The sequence below is a fragment of the Equus caballus genome, chromosome 14, assembly GCF_041296265.1.
Source record: "Equus caballus isolate H_3958 breed thoroughbred chromosome 14, TB-T2T, whole genome shotgun sequence".
Taxonomy (NCBI): Eukaryota; Metazoa; Chordata; class Mammalia; order Perissodactyla; family Equidae; genus Equus; species Equus caballus.
In genome coordinates, this window is record NC_091697.1 from 78,181,213 (window position 1) to 78,198,320 (window position 17,108).

The 17,108-nt window shown below is 39.8% G+C and overlaps 1 protein-coding gene across 31 annotated transcripts in view; it reads right to left on the reverse strand.

Moving 5' to 3' along the window:
* Positions 1-16,102, reverse strand: part of FER (FER tyrosine kinase) — a 441,906-nt gene extending 425,804 nt beyond the window's left edge. For 9 of the 31 annotated variants that reach the window (XR_011425641.1, XR_011425638.1, XR_011425627.1 and 6 more), the window contains exon 1: positions 15,483-16,102. The gene's annotated coding sequence lies outside the window, so the exon portion shown is untranslated. Of the gene's footprint in view, positions 1-8,170; positions 8,301-15,478 lie in introns of those variants that run through there. The other 22 variants (XR_011425626.1, XR_011425637.1, XR_011425629.1 and 19 more) reach the window with 8 other exon arrangements.
* Positions 16,103-17,108: the final 1,006 nt, after the last annotated feature.

Sequence of the window (17,108 nt, forward strand, 5' to 3'; positions counted from 1 at the left end):
GTAAAATATTACAGCCTACAGAAGTAATTATGTAAGAACGACTTGTTCAAAGGCTGGGAAGCTTTTGGAAGGATTCTCCCGGCAAACACACACTTTATCTAACATGCTTTAAAATGCCAAAGCATGACTCTTGCATCGGCCATCCTCTCAATCCTTGAAACTAAGAGAATTTCTAAGATGTTTCTTGGCCACTGGCTCTTTTCTTCATCACTGTTGTCAACACATGCAGTTTACAGCCCTGTCATGGTTTCTCATTTTTTGCCTCACGCCCTCACATTTCCAATTCCAAATTCTGGGTTTATAATCAGCTCTTCCTTCTTTCTAGCTCCTTGTTTTTGTTTGCCTCTTCTGTTTCCTGTCATTTCCCCCTACTTCCTTGACTTTCACATGAATCAGAGGACATTTCATAGATGTTACCAATAAGATTACTCCTTTCCTTCTGGCCAGGAAACTGACCAAACACAGTGGGTCAGGAATACCTTCTCAGTCTGCCACTCTTCTAAGCTTGGGGGCAAAGGGTTCCTTTTTTGCCCCCAGACCAGCATTTTATTCTCTTTTACATTTGGCAAGGTTCTCAATGCTAGAATGAGCTGGAAATCTAATCTACATATAGTGAAAGTACTGTTACATCCCTCTTCTTCCACTAAACTGCGACATGACTGAGGACTGGTATTATTATCTTAACATAGCCAGCATCCTACACAATACCTGGAACATCATAGCCATCAAACAAGTGATTGCTGAATGCATGAAATTCTAAGGTGAATTACAGCTTTCTCTGATTTGTACACTTTGGTGTAAAGAAAGGCTTTGACAAGAGTCATTACATTAAATGATAAAATTTATGACTTAAGATGATAATTAAATATGAAAATTTTAATCATCACTTCTCTTTTATACTGCTTTCCATAGAGTATCTTCAATTAAAACACCAAGACTTAGCACAGTAAATAGCATTACTTAAAAAGATTTTCGAGGAACAAAATGTAGTGAGTACATATCTAAATGTACACATTATATATGCCACCTAATCCCACTACAAAGACAGATCCCAAAATTACAGGACAATTCATTTAATTTGAAATTTTTTTAGCCTCTCTCTATCAGCAAAAAGAGTGAGAGTTATCTACAATCTGGTCTCTCACTGTGATATAGAAAGTCACTTTCAAAGACCTAAGTACAAGAAAAACAACTATTCAACTGGGATTCCATGCCCAACATTGAGCAATGTCAAGTGTCTTGCTCAAGGAAGCTAGTCAAAGCACCCATGTGTTATTTATGTATCACTCTCCAACTCGTCTATTCTATAGTTTTTATTTTTCAGTCAGAAAAACCAGTATGTTTCCACTTGATACTGAAATAATTTGGGCTAAAAATAAGTAACAACTGGGGCTGGCCCCGTGGCCGAGTGGTTAAGTTCGCGCGCTCCGCAGCAGGCGGCCCAGTGTTTCGTTGGTTCGAGTCCTGGGCGCGGACATGGCGCTGCTCGTCGGACCACGCTGAGGCGGCGTCCCACGTGCCACAACTAGAAGAACCCACAACGAAGAATACACAACTATGTACCGGGGGGCTTTGGGGAGAAAAGGAAAAAATAAAAAAATCTTAAAAAAAATAAAAATAAAAATAAGTAACAACTTCCTTGGTAGCATTTCTAAATGGAACATTTCTTTGTTCAAACTACCATAAACCTATGAATAAAAATTATATTCCTTGTGTTACTTCAAAGATATTATGACCCTTACCAGAACTCAGTAAAGGTTTCTACAGACAAGGTGACAATGTATAAGAAGTACCTTCTAGAGTACCTTAATCCTCCCCGCCAACTTCTCCAACTACACATGCTACCATCTCTAACTCGCACTCAGACAAACACAATTCCTATTCCCTAAATGTGCTTCTCTTCAAGACTAGGACTAGGGTGAGGTGAGAGAGGTGCTTAGGGCCCAAAATTTACAGGACGTTCACTTTTGGGGTCAGGCAAGCGCCACCCTGCAGCTGTATGACCCTAAAAATGAGTACTGTCTTAAATTTTGTGTCCTAGGCATCTCTCTTGCCTCACCCTTGTCCTGGCCCTACTTCTCTTTATCACCTCTGCTCCTCCTACTTCTCTAATAAATAATATCCTTATCCTGATAAACCAAATATCCAAAATTAAGCAATGATTTTAAATATAATTTTACATCCATTTAAAATCATGTTTTCAAAGAAAATTTCTTGTTCATGATGTGATGTTAGGTAAAAAATAGATGAGGCAGGAATGCCTATATATAGTAAGATTCTAAGTTGGGTTTTTTTTAATGTCTCCAGACATTTTTTAAATTTACCCATAGTATAAAGACATTGCCAAATGTTCCCTGAGGCAAAAATTGCCCCCTGTTGGAGAACCACTGGGTTAGAGTGATGGGCAAAGTTATTTACAGACCAGGCAATGGATTGATTCAAAGACTAGGATTTGGGCTTTGGGTACTTGGGAGAAGTTGATCAAATGCAATGCATGAGCTGCATGTGTATGTAAGCAATAGACCTGTGTTGTTTTTTACTCTCCTTCTTTCAGTAGCAGCATCTCAATTTTCTTCTGTTGAACTACTCTCCTCTTATTCTCAATCCATGTAGTTTAGGTGGCACTAGTCATTCCCACTCTCAAGTTCCTGGAATAAGCATGAAGTTCCCAGAATAGGTGAATGACCCAAGTCTGGAAAATCAGCATATTCTCTCCCCCAAGCAGAAGTTCAGGAATGGGTATGTGTGACCCATTGGACCAATAAGACTCATTTCCAAAATTTTTGCAGGAACTAATTAGAAAGGAAAGTTCTCTTTCAGCTGAGGTTGCTAAACTGAAAGAACATGACAAGTACCTACTTGACAATGAGCCAAGCCAGAGAAAAGAATAGCCAAGAGATGAAAAGAGACATGAAGAAAACTCTGAAAACATTTTGTCCCTAGATCTAATCACACCTGAATTCAGGTGTGAACAGATGTAGCTGCTGGAATTTAGAATTGCTATAGGACAATTCTCTCTGGATTTCTCACATTCCTACATAGTCAAAGCCTTCTGCGCAAAACGTACTACAAGGACATTTTCACAACAGACAGACTTGGAAGCTAGAGATAGTGTCTCCCTAAATACAGAAGCCTCCAATGAGCTTTGGAGAAATAAAGCCCTCTCCTTCCCTTCACTGGAAGATTTTTCTTTTAACTTACATTTCTTATGTTGTTTTATATTTTTCACTTACATTTACTTATATTGTAAGGTAAACCTAAAGACACTTCCCCCCTCTCCTCTGGAGAAGATTTGCTTAATGAGTAATCTCTCTCCCTCTACAGGGTATTTATTCTCAATCCTGTCAGTGTTTCAGACTTAACAGTTACGTGAGCCAATAATTATTTTTTCTTATTTATTAATTCATTCAACAAATATTTGCTGAGAGACTACTGAACTATGTGCCACGCATTTTCCTATACAACAAAAGAGAAAAATTTCTGCCCTTATGGAGATTATATTCTAGAGACTGGAAACAAACTACAAAATAAATAAGTAAAATCCACAGTGCTAAGTGATGGTAAGGGCTATAAAGAAAGAAAAAGTAGGAAAAGGAAATAAGTATGGGGGAGGGAGGAGACTTCAAGTTTTTGTTAGGTGATCAAAGATCTTACAGATGAAGTGATATGTGAGCAAGGACCTAAAGGATATAAGGAAGTGAGTTGAATGGATATCTGGAGAAAGGTATTCCAGGCCAGAGGAAAAGTAAGTGCAAAATATCTATTTAAGGAAGAGCAAGGAGGCCTGCGTGGAGTGAGTGGTGGAGACAATAGTAAAATCTGAGTTTGGAGAAAGATCCTGCATGAGGGAGGGAGAGCAGGACCACAAAACTAGCTCATTTTAAGGTCTTGAACTTGTACTCTGAGTTAGATGGGAAGCCACTGAAAGATTCTGAGAAAGAAGTGATGTGATCTCTTACTTTTCAAAAGGATGACACTAATATTCTGAGGGCAACAGTAGTAGCAGGGAGACTTGTTAGGGCTTAGAAAGAGAAAGAGGATGGTGTTGAACCAGAGTGACCCAAGTAGAGGTGATGAGAACTGGCCAGATTTCAGATACATTTTGAAGCCAACAGAATATACTGAAAGACTGTGTGGGAGAAATGAAAGAAAAAGAGTGGAGGACAAGGTCAAAGTTCGAGGTCTGAGCAAAAACAAGAATGTAGTTGCCACTTAAACGGGAAGGACTGATTTTTTAATTGGGTTTCTATTACTGGCATGCAAAAGAAGCCTGACAAATATAAAAATTTAAGCCAGAAATCAGGTAATACAAATGACAGCTCAAAATATGGAACTGACTGAATTAATAATAGAAAGTGAAGGAAATTTGGTATCCCTCTATTGTAGGGTGAGAAGTCAACAATCCTTAACAAGCAAAACAGCTGGTAAATTGCCACCTCTTATAAATCAGACTACGTACCTACTAAAGATGTAACTGAAAGGGTACTTGGTAAAAAAAAAAAAGTTAGGATGTTGGTATATTGCCTACTATATAGCAGTCCTCAGTAAGGTCCTTCAAAAAAGCAGCACACATTGCAGTCTTAATAAAAGGAAAATCTTTTCAGTCTTTCACTACAAATCCAAGATGGCTGATAATCTTGCAATTTACAGAGTTGAAAATCAAATATTCCTAAATGAAAATTAAGCCTTTAACCATACAAAAACAAAAGGTGGGAAAAGCCTAATGCTCTAGGCACCTACTCAAGCATCCTAGCAAAGATATTTACCCATAATATAAAGAACCATCCACTATGAAACAGCCTGGGAATAAAGACAAATTATCTGTGCACTGTGACCTCAAGAATTTGCTCTGAATGGCCCAGAGACAGAGGCCAAGAAGGAAACTGAGAAGCCTAGGATTTGCATGGTTTCTCAATCTCAGTACTGCTGACATTTTAAACTGGAAAATTCTTTGTTGTGGGAAGCTGTCCTGTGCATTGTAGGATGTTTAACAGTATCCTTGGGCTCTAGCTACTAGAAGCTTAGTCCCTCCCCACTTTGTGGCAATAAAAATATCTCTAGACATTGCCAAATGTCCCGAGTTAAAAATTGTCCCCTGTTGGAGAACCACTGGGTTAGAGTGATGGGCAAAGTTGTTTAGAGACATACCAGCCAATGATTTGATTCAAGGACTAGTATTTGGGCTTTGGGTACTTGGGAGAAGTTGATCAAATGCAAATAAATCAAAAACTTTCTAAGTTTATAAGAAAGTTATATTGCCTAAGAAACTCCTAACAAAGATTTGTTACTATTCAACCCCTAGGATGGTTAAGACGGTTCCCAGGACTCCAACCCTTCATCAACAGAAAACAGGCTGTTAAGGCAGTCTTCAGTAAGGGAATTCCTCTCAATACTCATCTTGGCTGTGACTAGGAGTAAAAAGAACAAAGAAGATCTTCCTAGGTGGTAGAACCAGAAAGAGCCACATTGGCTAATCAAAAATCATATTCCAGGGCCAGCCTGGTGGTGTAGCAGTTATGTTCATGCACTCTGCTTCGGCAGCCTGGGTTTCACCAGTTCGGATCCCAGGGGCGGACCTATATACTGCTTATTGAGCCATGCTGTGGCAAGAGTCCCACATATAAAATAGGGAAAGATGGGCACAGATGTTAGCTCAGGGCCACTCTTCCTCAGCAAAAAGAGGAGGATTGGCAGTGGCTGTTAGCTCAGGACTAATCTTCCTCAAAAAACAAATCATATTCCACTGCCAGGACAAAGAGTCCTTGCCATCACTGTGCAACGAAATATGAATATATCATGGATTAGAAAATCTCTATGGGTTGTTTCCTCTTTTTCTCTTTTCTAAATGAGAGTTTTTACTGTCCTTATGCTATTTTCCTTCAATCCCTGAACACTGTTTTATTAAAATTAGTTATAGTCATCATTTAACCATAAGTTCCTAGACTCTAAGGCTATCTATTCAAACAGAATGGAGAGAAATTACCCAGAAACCCTCGATTTAAAGTTAGATGCAGTAATTAACTAGACAAGTCTCTGAATTGTCTTCCTTTATTGGTGGGCAGGTTGCACTGGAAGTTGTACATAAAAGATTGGCATTATGTTAGATGAAGGCATTTTTTCAAGGGTATATGTGTAAAGGAGGACATGTATGCATATTGGGAGGATTATAGTGCATATTTTTTGGTTATGTTTACTCAGCATCTGCTCCCCTCTTCCTCTTTTTCTTTCAGTGACTGACCAATCCTGACTTCCAGTCCATGTAGCTGACCACATGGACTACTCCCAGTTCCAACAGTCAGCACCTGATCCAGATCCGGCCTATCATCACATGTTATCCCCCTGACCACAGGATCAAGGATGGAAACATGACCCAATTCATTTAGTGAGATGTAATTCCAGGACGTTTGCTAAAACTATGGGTAAGAGAAGCTCTTTTTATGTTGGGCTTGCTAAACTGAAAGAACGTAAGCCTGGAGCCATTAGAAAGCTCCACATGGAGAAGGGCTACCAGAAAGTATATCTGATACAAGAGAAAGCCACTGAGTGTGTCCTGAGACCATTGTTGGAGCCCTTGAATCCATCTGTGCCTAAACAGAGTCCACTTCTATTCTTCCCAGTGCCCTAAGCTAGTATGAGTAGAGTTTTACTCTCATGCAACTGAAGGGTATTGAAAAAATCTAGTATTTGACCAGTTATCAGACAAAACTGCCATCAGTTTTCAGATGAAAGAACTGAAGCTATAAGAATCAAATTATTTGCCTAATTCATACAACTAATTACTGGTAGCATAGATTCAACCCTAGGCAGTTCTGGTTCTAATATCACACTCTTTCTACTACCTCACACTCTGGGGAAAACCATCTGAAACTCCTCTACACTTTATAATTATCTGTAGTCACAGCTAAGTCCTTACATGGAGTGAGCATTCTATTAACAATTGCTGAATGACCAAAAAAGGAAGAATCATATACCTTTCTGCTCTTGGTCCCATTCCTGAAACAACTTGCCACTTATGTGACACACAACAATTCTGCATTATTTTTATAATGTAGGCTACCTTGAGGACACATCTATTTCTTTACCATCTTCATCCTCTTTCAAAAACCATGATATTACTGTAAATAGTAGCAAGTGTCTCTAAGCTAAGTCACTTCAATCCCAGAATGCCAGTTCCAGTCACAGGGTAAATCAGGCTCAAAAATATAAGTAGGAAACCAGAACCTTAGAAAGAGGCCATCATCAAGGTTTAGCTAATATTCTGTTATAATTAACTGTGAATGTCAGAAAAGGACACCTATACTATCCTACAAGTGAGGATACTGTTGTTTATGTCAATATTTTAAGATATTTGCAGGTACTACATTAACTTCTAGAAAGTAGCAGCTATTAATAAATAGTCAAATCTCTTTCAAATATTATTGTTGAGGGTGGGAGGGGAAGGAAGTGGAACAGACAGGATTTATGAATATAAATTTGAATATAAATCCTGACATTTTCTGTCAGGATACCTGACATTTTCAAGAAACGTGTCTAAAACACATGAGAATTTTTGACAGAGCTGGAACACTCAGTAAAAATTTTCACAAGTCAACTTTTGTTTCCATAGAAGGTGTGGTGGATTGATTCACATCCAGATCAAAGACTCACAGGATTCAACATTCTATTTTTAAACTTATTAAAAAATGTCTATTTTTTGGCTAAGATCCACCACTGTCTTAGTCCTCTTTACTTTTTCTCCACTTCTAGCAGCTGGCTTCCCTTTTCAGGAAAATTTTTTACAAAGAAATAAGGTATTATCACTTGACAAAAGTTATAATATAAGACAACCTCAAAGAGAGAACAAAGCCAAGGTGAGATACAGACACTGAGCAGTTAACTAGGGTTGTGCATATCTTAGGGTCTCACTTGCAAGAGGAGGAAGTCATTTCAGCAAAACTGCAAATATTTCAACATGGAGCTTTAAAGTTACTCCCAAATAGTTGAAACTGCTGTTAAATCCAGGACCGCTAATGCCAATATTTAGGCATTTATCATTAGTATTTATTTCACGTTTAGCATATGAAAGACATAAATTCAAATCCCAGGTATCACTTTATAGCTGGGTCTCCTTTGATAAAGGATGTGATTTAAGATTGGTTCTAGATCAAAAACAAAATACAAGCTTTCCAACCTAAAGAGTCGTCATGGGGGCTGGCCCAGTGGCATACTGGTTAAGTTCCTGTGCTCTGCTTCCCACTTGCGGTCCGGGGTTCGCTGGTTCGGATCCTGGCATGGACCTATGCACCACTCATCAAGCCATGCTGTGGCAGGCATCCCACATATAAAGTAGAGGAAGATGGGCACAGATGTTAGCTGAGGGCCACTAGTCCTCAGTAGAAAGAGGAGGATTGGTGGCAGATGTTAGCTCAGGGATCATCTTCCTCAAAAAGAAATGTTAAGGAGGGGAGAAAAAAGGACTATGCATAAACAAATAATTATATTACATATATCTATATATGTCTACACATACATATGTTGCTAAGACAAAGAAATCAGCCTCCTGCTTTGTAAAAAGTTTCTATTGTATACAAATGTAGTAAAGATTCTTATACTTTGTCCAACATAATTGTTTATAAATAATTGGGATAGCAATCTATCAAATTATTTGTCATTAATAATTATCTGAAACAAGTGCATTGTTTAGTTCCCTTTAATTACTCTACTATTGCCAATTTATTCAATACATAGAAAGTAAAGAGGCCTGACAAAGCGATGGTACTTAACCAGAACATATAAATTTGGAGTAAATTCAGAATGGATATGAACGTAACGGTGACTGGATCTGCATCATTAGAAAGTTTAGAAAGTTCACCATACTCTACAGACTCTATCGTGAAACAAACATATAGGTGATGCTTAAAAATGTTCCCTTTGCTCCTATCAAAGCAAAATTTGTAAAACGTTATGAAAGTTAAAATGATGGTTAACCTATATAAGAATGTATATAGAAAGCATGTGATTCTGAAGGAAATATAATTTAAAGAAAGTCAGAACACTGTATACACATTTTCATGAAGTAAGAGGTAGTATAGCCACTAGGGTGGCTACTGCCCCATTTGTTACCAAAACTGAATATTGGTAGAAGAGTCAAATGCATTTTTCTTTATATAATATGAAATTAAAAGAGCCCCACCAGGCTGGCCCAGTGGCGCAGTGGTTAAGTGCATATGTTCCACTTCACTGGCCCGGGGTTCGCCAATTCGGATCCTGGGTGCAGACACGGCACTGCTTGGCACGCCATGCTATGGTAGGCGTCCCACATATAAAGTAGAGGAAGATGGGCATGGATGTTAGCTCAGGGCCAGTCTTCCTCAGCAAAAAGAGGAGGATTGACAGCAGATGTTAGCTCAGGGCTAATCTTCCTCAAAAAATAAAAAATAAATAAAATAAAAAAGAGCCCCACCAAGCGACAGGCGAAACTTGGGAAATCCTCCCAAGCTCAAGACATTCAGAGAGCAGAAAGGACACAAACTACAGAAGTGTTCAACTCCAAGGAGAAAACAAACTCAAGAAACAGCAGCAAGCAGAAAGCATTACAGTGACCAAGGACTAACTCTTCAACTATGTGACAATGCAGCAGGCTTCGTGATTAAGCCAGAAATACTCTTTTGTTCTACAAACCCCAGGATGCAAAAGTCAAGAGTAAGAACTTTTGTACGTATACTAATGATGTAATGCAAAATCATCCAGCCTTTGTTTTAGAAGCAAAAAATTAACAATTTTGATGACTATTTACAGACTCATTAACAGTCTGAAAGGATCACTTAAATTTTTCAATTAAATTTGACCTTATTTTATAGAGGTAGTTATTCACAAAGGTTTCAAGAAATACCACTTGCTAATGTCAAGGGTCTAATGAACATAGTTTTCCTAACTCTTCACTTCCAAATGCATATTATACATAATACTTCCATGTAAGATGAGCTATTTAAGAGCAATCTCATTCACAGCAATGTAATTTTAAAGATATTTCCTGACTGAAGCAATGTAAAGAGCACTTTTATATACCAAACACCTAAAACATAAATATTCTAGTATTTGCCCTTCTCCTAAAACCATTTGTCCCACTACGGAAATACTTTTTCTGAAAGTAAAATAATTTATACTGGAAAACTAATTTCAACTTTTCTACAATAATTAGTGTTATTTTATTTATAATTTATTTATAATAAAGACCATGATGCTGTTACTCAAATATTTTTAAAGGTTCATTATTAGTTACTCTTACTTTTAAATGTATTCTTCATTGTCAATTACATAAAATTAGTCTGGTAATCTTTTCTTCTGTGGCATTATAAGACAGATAAGAAAAAGTGGAAAGGCATTCATTTCAGGAAAATGTGGAAGTAACTCGGGTCTCAACTGTAGTACTATAAGGTGTGTCTCAGTATTTGTTACTAATAATGGTTATATACATTTTTAAATGACTCACTTTCCTCAATAAATCAGTGCAGATTCAAGTTTAGCCCTATAATGATGTCATTCTTAATCACTTACATTCTGAGACACTTTCCTGAGTGGAAAAGGACAAGACGGAATTACAGAGAGCATGCCAGGAAACTGCACATTAGAATATGTCACACACGTAAATATCTTGCACTTGGATGAGAAAAAATACTGAGAATCTCCGACTTAGATTACAAAATCTTTGTTTTACTGCTAGATGAGACAATAAAGACTATCTGGTTACTATCTGGTTCAACTCCTAACTCTTTACTCAATTCAGTGCTTGCTTCACAACACCCAATAACCATAGGCTGATCTGTGCATTAAACTACAAGTTATGTTTTTTAAGAAATGAATACTATACTTATAGAACACATATTTTAAAATAGAGATATTTATAAAATATTGCCGCCTAAAAAATAAACATACACATCAGCAAGAAGCTAAAACTAAGAGTTTTATGTGCTATTCCACTTGAAAATAAAGTTTAAATTTTAAACAAATTAAGTAAATGTGGTTTGGGGCCAGCCCCGTGGCCAAGGGGTTAAGTTCGAGCACTCTGCTTCAGCAGCCCAGGGTTTCATCAGTTTGGATCCTGGGCACTGACATGGCACTGCTCATCAGGCCATGCTGAGGCGGCGTCCCACACGCCACAACCAGAAGGACCTACAACTAAAATATACAACTACGTACTAGGGGCTTTGGGGAGAAGAAGAAGAAGAAAAATAAATATTTAAAAGAATAATAAAGTAAATGTGGTTTAAGGTGGGAAGGAACACTAGTTAGAGATTTAAGAAAGTAACATTTAGCTTTTCTGTACCACTTGTAAGCAAATACTTGTGGTTAAAAAGGAAAGGAATTTTGGAAAACCATCCAACAACAAATGATAATCTAAGGTGAAAGAAAAATAACAGGAATTCAGACAATAGATATATTTTGAGGTACAAAGCATTTAAAGTAAATTTCTGATTATCCCGACCTGAAATATGGTAATCAAAGAACTATAAAAGAACAGCTAATCTGAGATACTGCTAATTATTTGCTTTGCTTGCACAAATGCAAATGTCATTCAATTTAAGTAAACTTAATGTACATTATTTTAATTTCCTAAATCTAAAATTTCGAGACTTTAAGGACAGTAAAATAAACTGCTATTAGGAGAGATAAAATTAAAGCTACCATGTAAGGAACTGTGAAAATTGAGGACTTCCTAAATTCAGGCAGACCTAGATTGTTTCATTTCTTCTTCCTAACAAGCTTGTGAGGCAATTTTATCATCCTCATTTTACACGTGAGGAAACTATGGTTTAAAGAGATGAAGTAACTTGCCCATGATCTCACAGAGGAAAATCCTGATTTCTCACTGAAACCCAGATTATTTGTCTTCAAAACAAATAAATTGTCTTTCACTACACCCTTCAACCTGGAAAGAAACACTTACATTAAAATTTTCAATCTTTTAATTAAAACCTTCTAAAGGAAGAGACAATATTAAACTTAGAGTAAGTGGTGATGATATATAGAATAAAAATTAGTCATCACTTGATAAGTATATATGAATATTTAAGAAACAATTCCAAGTCACACATGACATTAAGTTTTAAAAAGCTGGATATGTAACCTCCCAAAAGTAGAGAAATCTAAAAATTTCTGTAGAAAGGCACTAAGTAAACTTCATCTTACCTAGACATTTTGAATTTCAGAGAAAAAACTTGAGAGGCCCCATACTACGTCAGCCATACAGCAGTTTCACATAGGTAACTAGGATTATATTTATTCTTACGAAATAAGAAAAAGTGGATAATTGCTTGGGTCTCATTCTTTTGTTCTGACTTTAATCTGTCCTCTATTTATTCTTTTCCATTTTCCCCAGATCTTGGAGCCCTCTTCTAATTTAGGGTAACTGAGTCTCAAGCTCAGGAACTCCTGCCAGGTTAGATGCAAGGGCAGATATACTGCAATGAAGACCATAAAATTGCAATGAGTCCTACAGTGTTAGAGAAGAAACAAAAGTTTCAGTTATTTTCCAAAGCATTAACTATTGTGGAATTGTTGGTGACTTTTCTTCTCTACAGTTTTCTGAACTTATTTTAAAGCATTTAACTTTTATAATAAAAATAAAAATAGGAAAGGAAGAAGAAAAGGAAAGAAGGAAGGTGGCAGAGGGGAAAACAAAACCTGGAGCTTTGATCAAACAATATCTAAACGTCTTATTCTGTCCAAATTTCCAAAACTATGACCTACTTGTTCCCTTTAATCTCTCAGTGATGTGGTAATTTAACCATACATAAGCATGCCAAAGTTAAATGAGATATGGAAAAATAATAATGAGGCAATCCAAAGATCTATAAATTCTCAGACATAGCTCAATTTCAATATTTAAGAAATTAGCTATATAAATAAGCATGAAAAATAGATTTAAGGTATACTAAAACTGAAAGGCAGGATTCAAATACTTAGGGAAGAGTGCAGGAATTTCCTAAGTATGGAAAAATTACCAATATAATATACACATATGTGAACTTACATCCATTTCTTATTCTTTTATTATAAACTGAAGTTCTATATTAAAACATTCCTTTAGAATACCATGAAACAACACCCAAGATAGTTTTGAGCCCTATCAAAATATTGACTTAAATCTCTCTAGATAATTACTTCACTTTCCATGAAATAGTTTTACTAAAAAAAGTTCACATTTGTAAGCTTTCTTTTTCCATTACAAAAATACATTCTTATTCCAAAACAATGTACATAAGATTGATCCAAGTTATTAAGTACGTTACCAAAACATTGCATAATTGAAAGTTCCTTGGACCTGTCTTCAGAAGAAGATGCTCATTTAAAAATCAAGTACAAAAGTACAATTTATTAACACAGGAATCCAATTTTAAAACAAATCTTTTATTTGTATAACAAGTTCATTAGATTTCCTTTTTTTCTGATTACCAAAATCCAATTTACTTATCTGGGCCTTGATTTATAAAGATGATGACTTTCAACTCATTCACAAGATTGCTTTATGATAGTCTTATGGAGTTAAACTACACTATTTTCATCTATAAATGGAAATAAGCACCTCACGATATCTTGGTATGATATATATTTATGCTGGTTTTCCAACTTTATCATTTCAGCTCCTTAATATTTACCATGTAATTGCTGTCTTGAAAATGTTAGTGCTGTGTAGGTGGTTGGGTAGTTACTGTACAATTCAACTTTTCTGCATTGTTTGAAATTTCTCATAATGAAATACTGGAGCAAAGAAAATAGCAAATTTGAGAAGTTCACAGACCAGAATCACAGCTACATAACAGGTGAAGATAAAAATGAAAGTGATTTGTCTACTCAAAGCCTGAATTATTTCTTCCAAACTACTGACATTAACCTTAGAAGAGTACAGAAGTGGCCTTAATAGGACCTAAATAAGTTTACATTATATATATTTAATGCTGCCAACCAGCAGCACAGAAGACAAGCAGATCGTCACTACAGGTCTTTCATGGAAGCAAACAGACAAAAAGTATCCAAGTATGCCTATGTACTCTCAATACATGCCCAATACCTTTGGAAGCATAGCTTCCTTGGCTCAAGAGTACCAGCAGAGATTTCCTGGATTACAAAAGACAGGCTCAGCCTTCCTTTGCATTGACTGACAAACGTATGGCTCTTCACGAGCATGTCTCCCTAAAGACTATACAGGTATACCACGACTACAACGCTGCACTAATGAAATAACTGTATTTTGCAATAGTTTTTTTTTTAATCTTGTTCCCATTCCATAGGTTGAAAAGTATTTTCCAGTCTTTAATCACTAAAATAGTTTTGGTCTACTCTTACTGATTTTTCAATTACACTCTTGTATACAGTGACACCACTCGAGAAATTTTTTATCATCTTTATCTGGAGAAAGAGGAAAATGGTACTACACTTTTAGAGCAGTTTTCCTCAAAGTAACAGCGAGATTGCTATGAATATACGCAGTTTCTTATGAATTAAAAAGATTAAAGCTTTTTTTTTTAGTCATAAGGCAAAGGAAAATGAAAGGCTACCAGCCTTAATAAATCATTAGATTTGGGATTGCACAGCACCAGATATCAAAGTCACAACGTACAAAGTAAAAAGCGACAACTTCACAGTTAACTCCTTAACTTGCGCCCTGCCAACACCAACCCAATTAGCGGGTTTCAGAAAGTTAATACTAAGGGAAACGCCAAGGCAGAAAGCTGTCCCGAAGGTGCCTACGAACACCTCCTCCTCAACCCTAAATGGCAAAGAGAGAACAGAGCAGAAACCACCCGGCTGCACCAGCCACAAAACGGTTTCTCTCTCGACTATCTCTTGGGGGGTCACCTCTGGCCAAGACAGGAGCAGGGATGGGAGGTGCGGACTAACAGCGGGAGGTGGGGAAGCTGACTTGGGGGAGAAGAGCCGGGGGCGGACGGCGCGGGTCCAGGGAGGCTGCAGGGCCCCAGACGTGGGGAGCAATCGGGGGCGCAACTAGGGGTTGGGGTGGCCGCCCCAGCGGAAAAGCGCACCGTGAGCAAGGGGTGCGGGCGTGATGGGCGGTGCCCACAGTCCCCTCTACACCGCCCCACACCCCGCAGCCCCCCGACCCGGCGACGGGGCGGGGCCGTTGCGCCCGCCTCAGCCCTTTCGCGCCGGCACCCGCCCCCTCAGCCTCCCGTCCCGGGTTGGTGGGAGGGGCGGGCCTCGCCACACCGGGTGGGCAGCCCGGCCCAAGCCCCAACCAGGAATGCTCTGCCGCGGGCCCACGACGGGCGGGAGACCCCGCAGCCTGGGGCGGGAGGGAGTTGGCTGAGGGCGGAGGAAGAGCCTTCGGCGCAGCCGCCGCAACCAGGGCTGAGTCCCAGGCGCCCCCATGAGGGCAGGGAGTGTTGCCCCCGTTCTCGGCTTGCCTTCCCTCCTCTTCCCCCCCTCCCCCGGCGTTGCCCCGGGCAACAGCGCCTGCCGCCGGCGGCGCGAAACTCACCTACCTAGAACCTGACAAGCAGGAGCCCCTCAGACACGGGAGCCAGTCGCCACCCCGCGTCACGGGGGCCGCCACAGCCAATGGGCGCCGCTGTCACAAGCCTGTGCGGCCAATCCTGCTGCGCTCCGGTCTCCGGGCACCCTCGAGGCCTTAGCCAATGGGCACGAGCGGAAGGCGGGCGCTGCCGCCTGGCCCCCAACCCCCTCCTTTACCACCTCCCAGGAGGCGGGGCGCGGCTGATTGGCCCGAGCGCCCGAGGGGTGGGACGCAGGCTCCGGGCCCGGTGGGCGCGCGCGGACTGGGGGCTGCGGGCGAGGCGGAGCGAGGCGTGGAGCTGCGGCCGCCGCCCTCTGGCCCCGCTCCCCGGCTCGGGTGGGGTTCCGAGGTCGTCCTGCTGGCGCTGCTCTCCTCGTCCCTGTAACCCGCTCCTCTCCAGCCGGTGTCCAGGGCTGCCTGGGTGGGAGTGCGGGCGAGATGGGGCCACAGGCGGACGGCGGCGTCACAGGAAACTTTGGGAGGCTCGCCTGGCCGTGGCCGGGAAGTGGCCGGGCCGGGGGTGATAAGCTGGGGCCGCCTGGAAAGGACTACCCTGCGGGTCGGCAGCCGGAAAGGAATTCGGAGGGTGGGGGCGGAGGCATGATTAAAATGTTAAGTGTGCCCGCGGGGTGCTGGGCGATCCCGGGAGCTGAAATCTCAGGGAACGGAAGCAGCTTTGGGGCTGCGGAGCCCCCCTTCCCCCTCAAATGCGCACTTTTCACCCTCAGAATCAGTCGCTTTTCCCTGTATGTTTTATTTGCATCTACTTTAACGTTGATTCCTTTAGAATGGTTTTCGGCTTCTCCAATGGACTCTGAGTGCCTTAAAGGCAGGAACTGTGTTGTTTTCATTCCTGTAATTCCCAGTGACTGAGACTGCCTTAAAAACGAGGTTAGACGCTCAATGCTGGAATTGTGATGGATGCTGTTAAAAAGCGTACAGCAGGTCCTGTGATGGTCCCCTATAGTAAGTCCTTTCCCCTTCGGAAGTCTAGAATGCTTGAAGAACCCAAATTGGTTTCCTCTTCCAGCGAGGGCTGTTTCTGAAGCGTTCTTCACCAAAAGAATTTAGTGGAAAATGAGTAATGTGAGCTAAACAAAGATAACTAAGCGATCTTTTTAACAGGATGATAGCTGTTATTAGTCACTATTACAGGGTGTGTTCCTGTAGCCAAGTTTTTAAGGCATTATATTCTGTACACTGGTTGAACCACATTCTTCACCTAGGGCAAATCTAAAGTCAACCGCCTCTCCACCTTACCCTCTAAAACTTTTGAATTAGGTGGGAGGCAAAAAAGAGTGATAAGTGTTTTTTTTCTAAACAGGGTTGTTTATTTGAGAATGGTAAACAGCCCTACACAGACAAAAATACGAATTCTTGTCATAAAATAAGTCATGGGGATGTAATATACAGCATGGTGACTATTGTTAATACTGTATTAACATGTTCAAAAGTTGCTAAGAGTAGACCTGGAGTCCTCATCACAAGTAAAAAAAAAATAACTATGTATGGTGACCCATGTTAACTAGACTTACTGTGGTCGTCATTTTGCAATGTATACAAATAGTGAATCATTATGTTGTACACCTGAAAC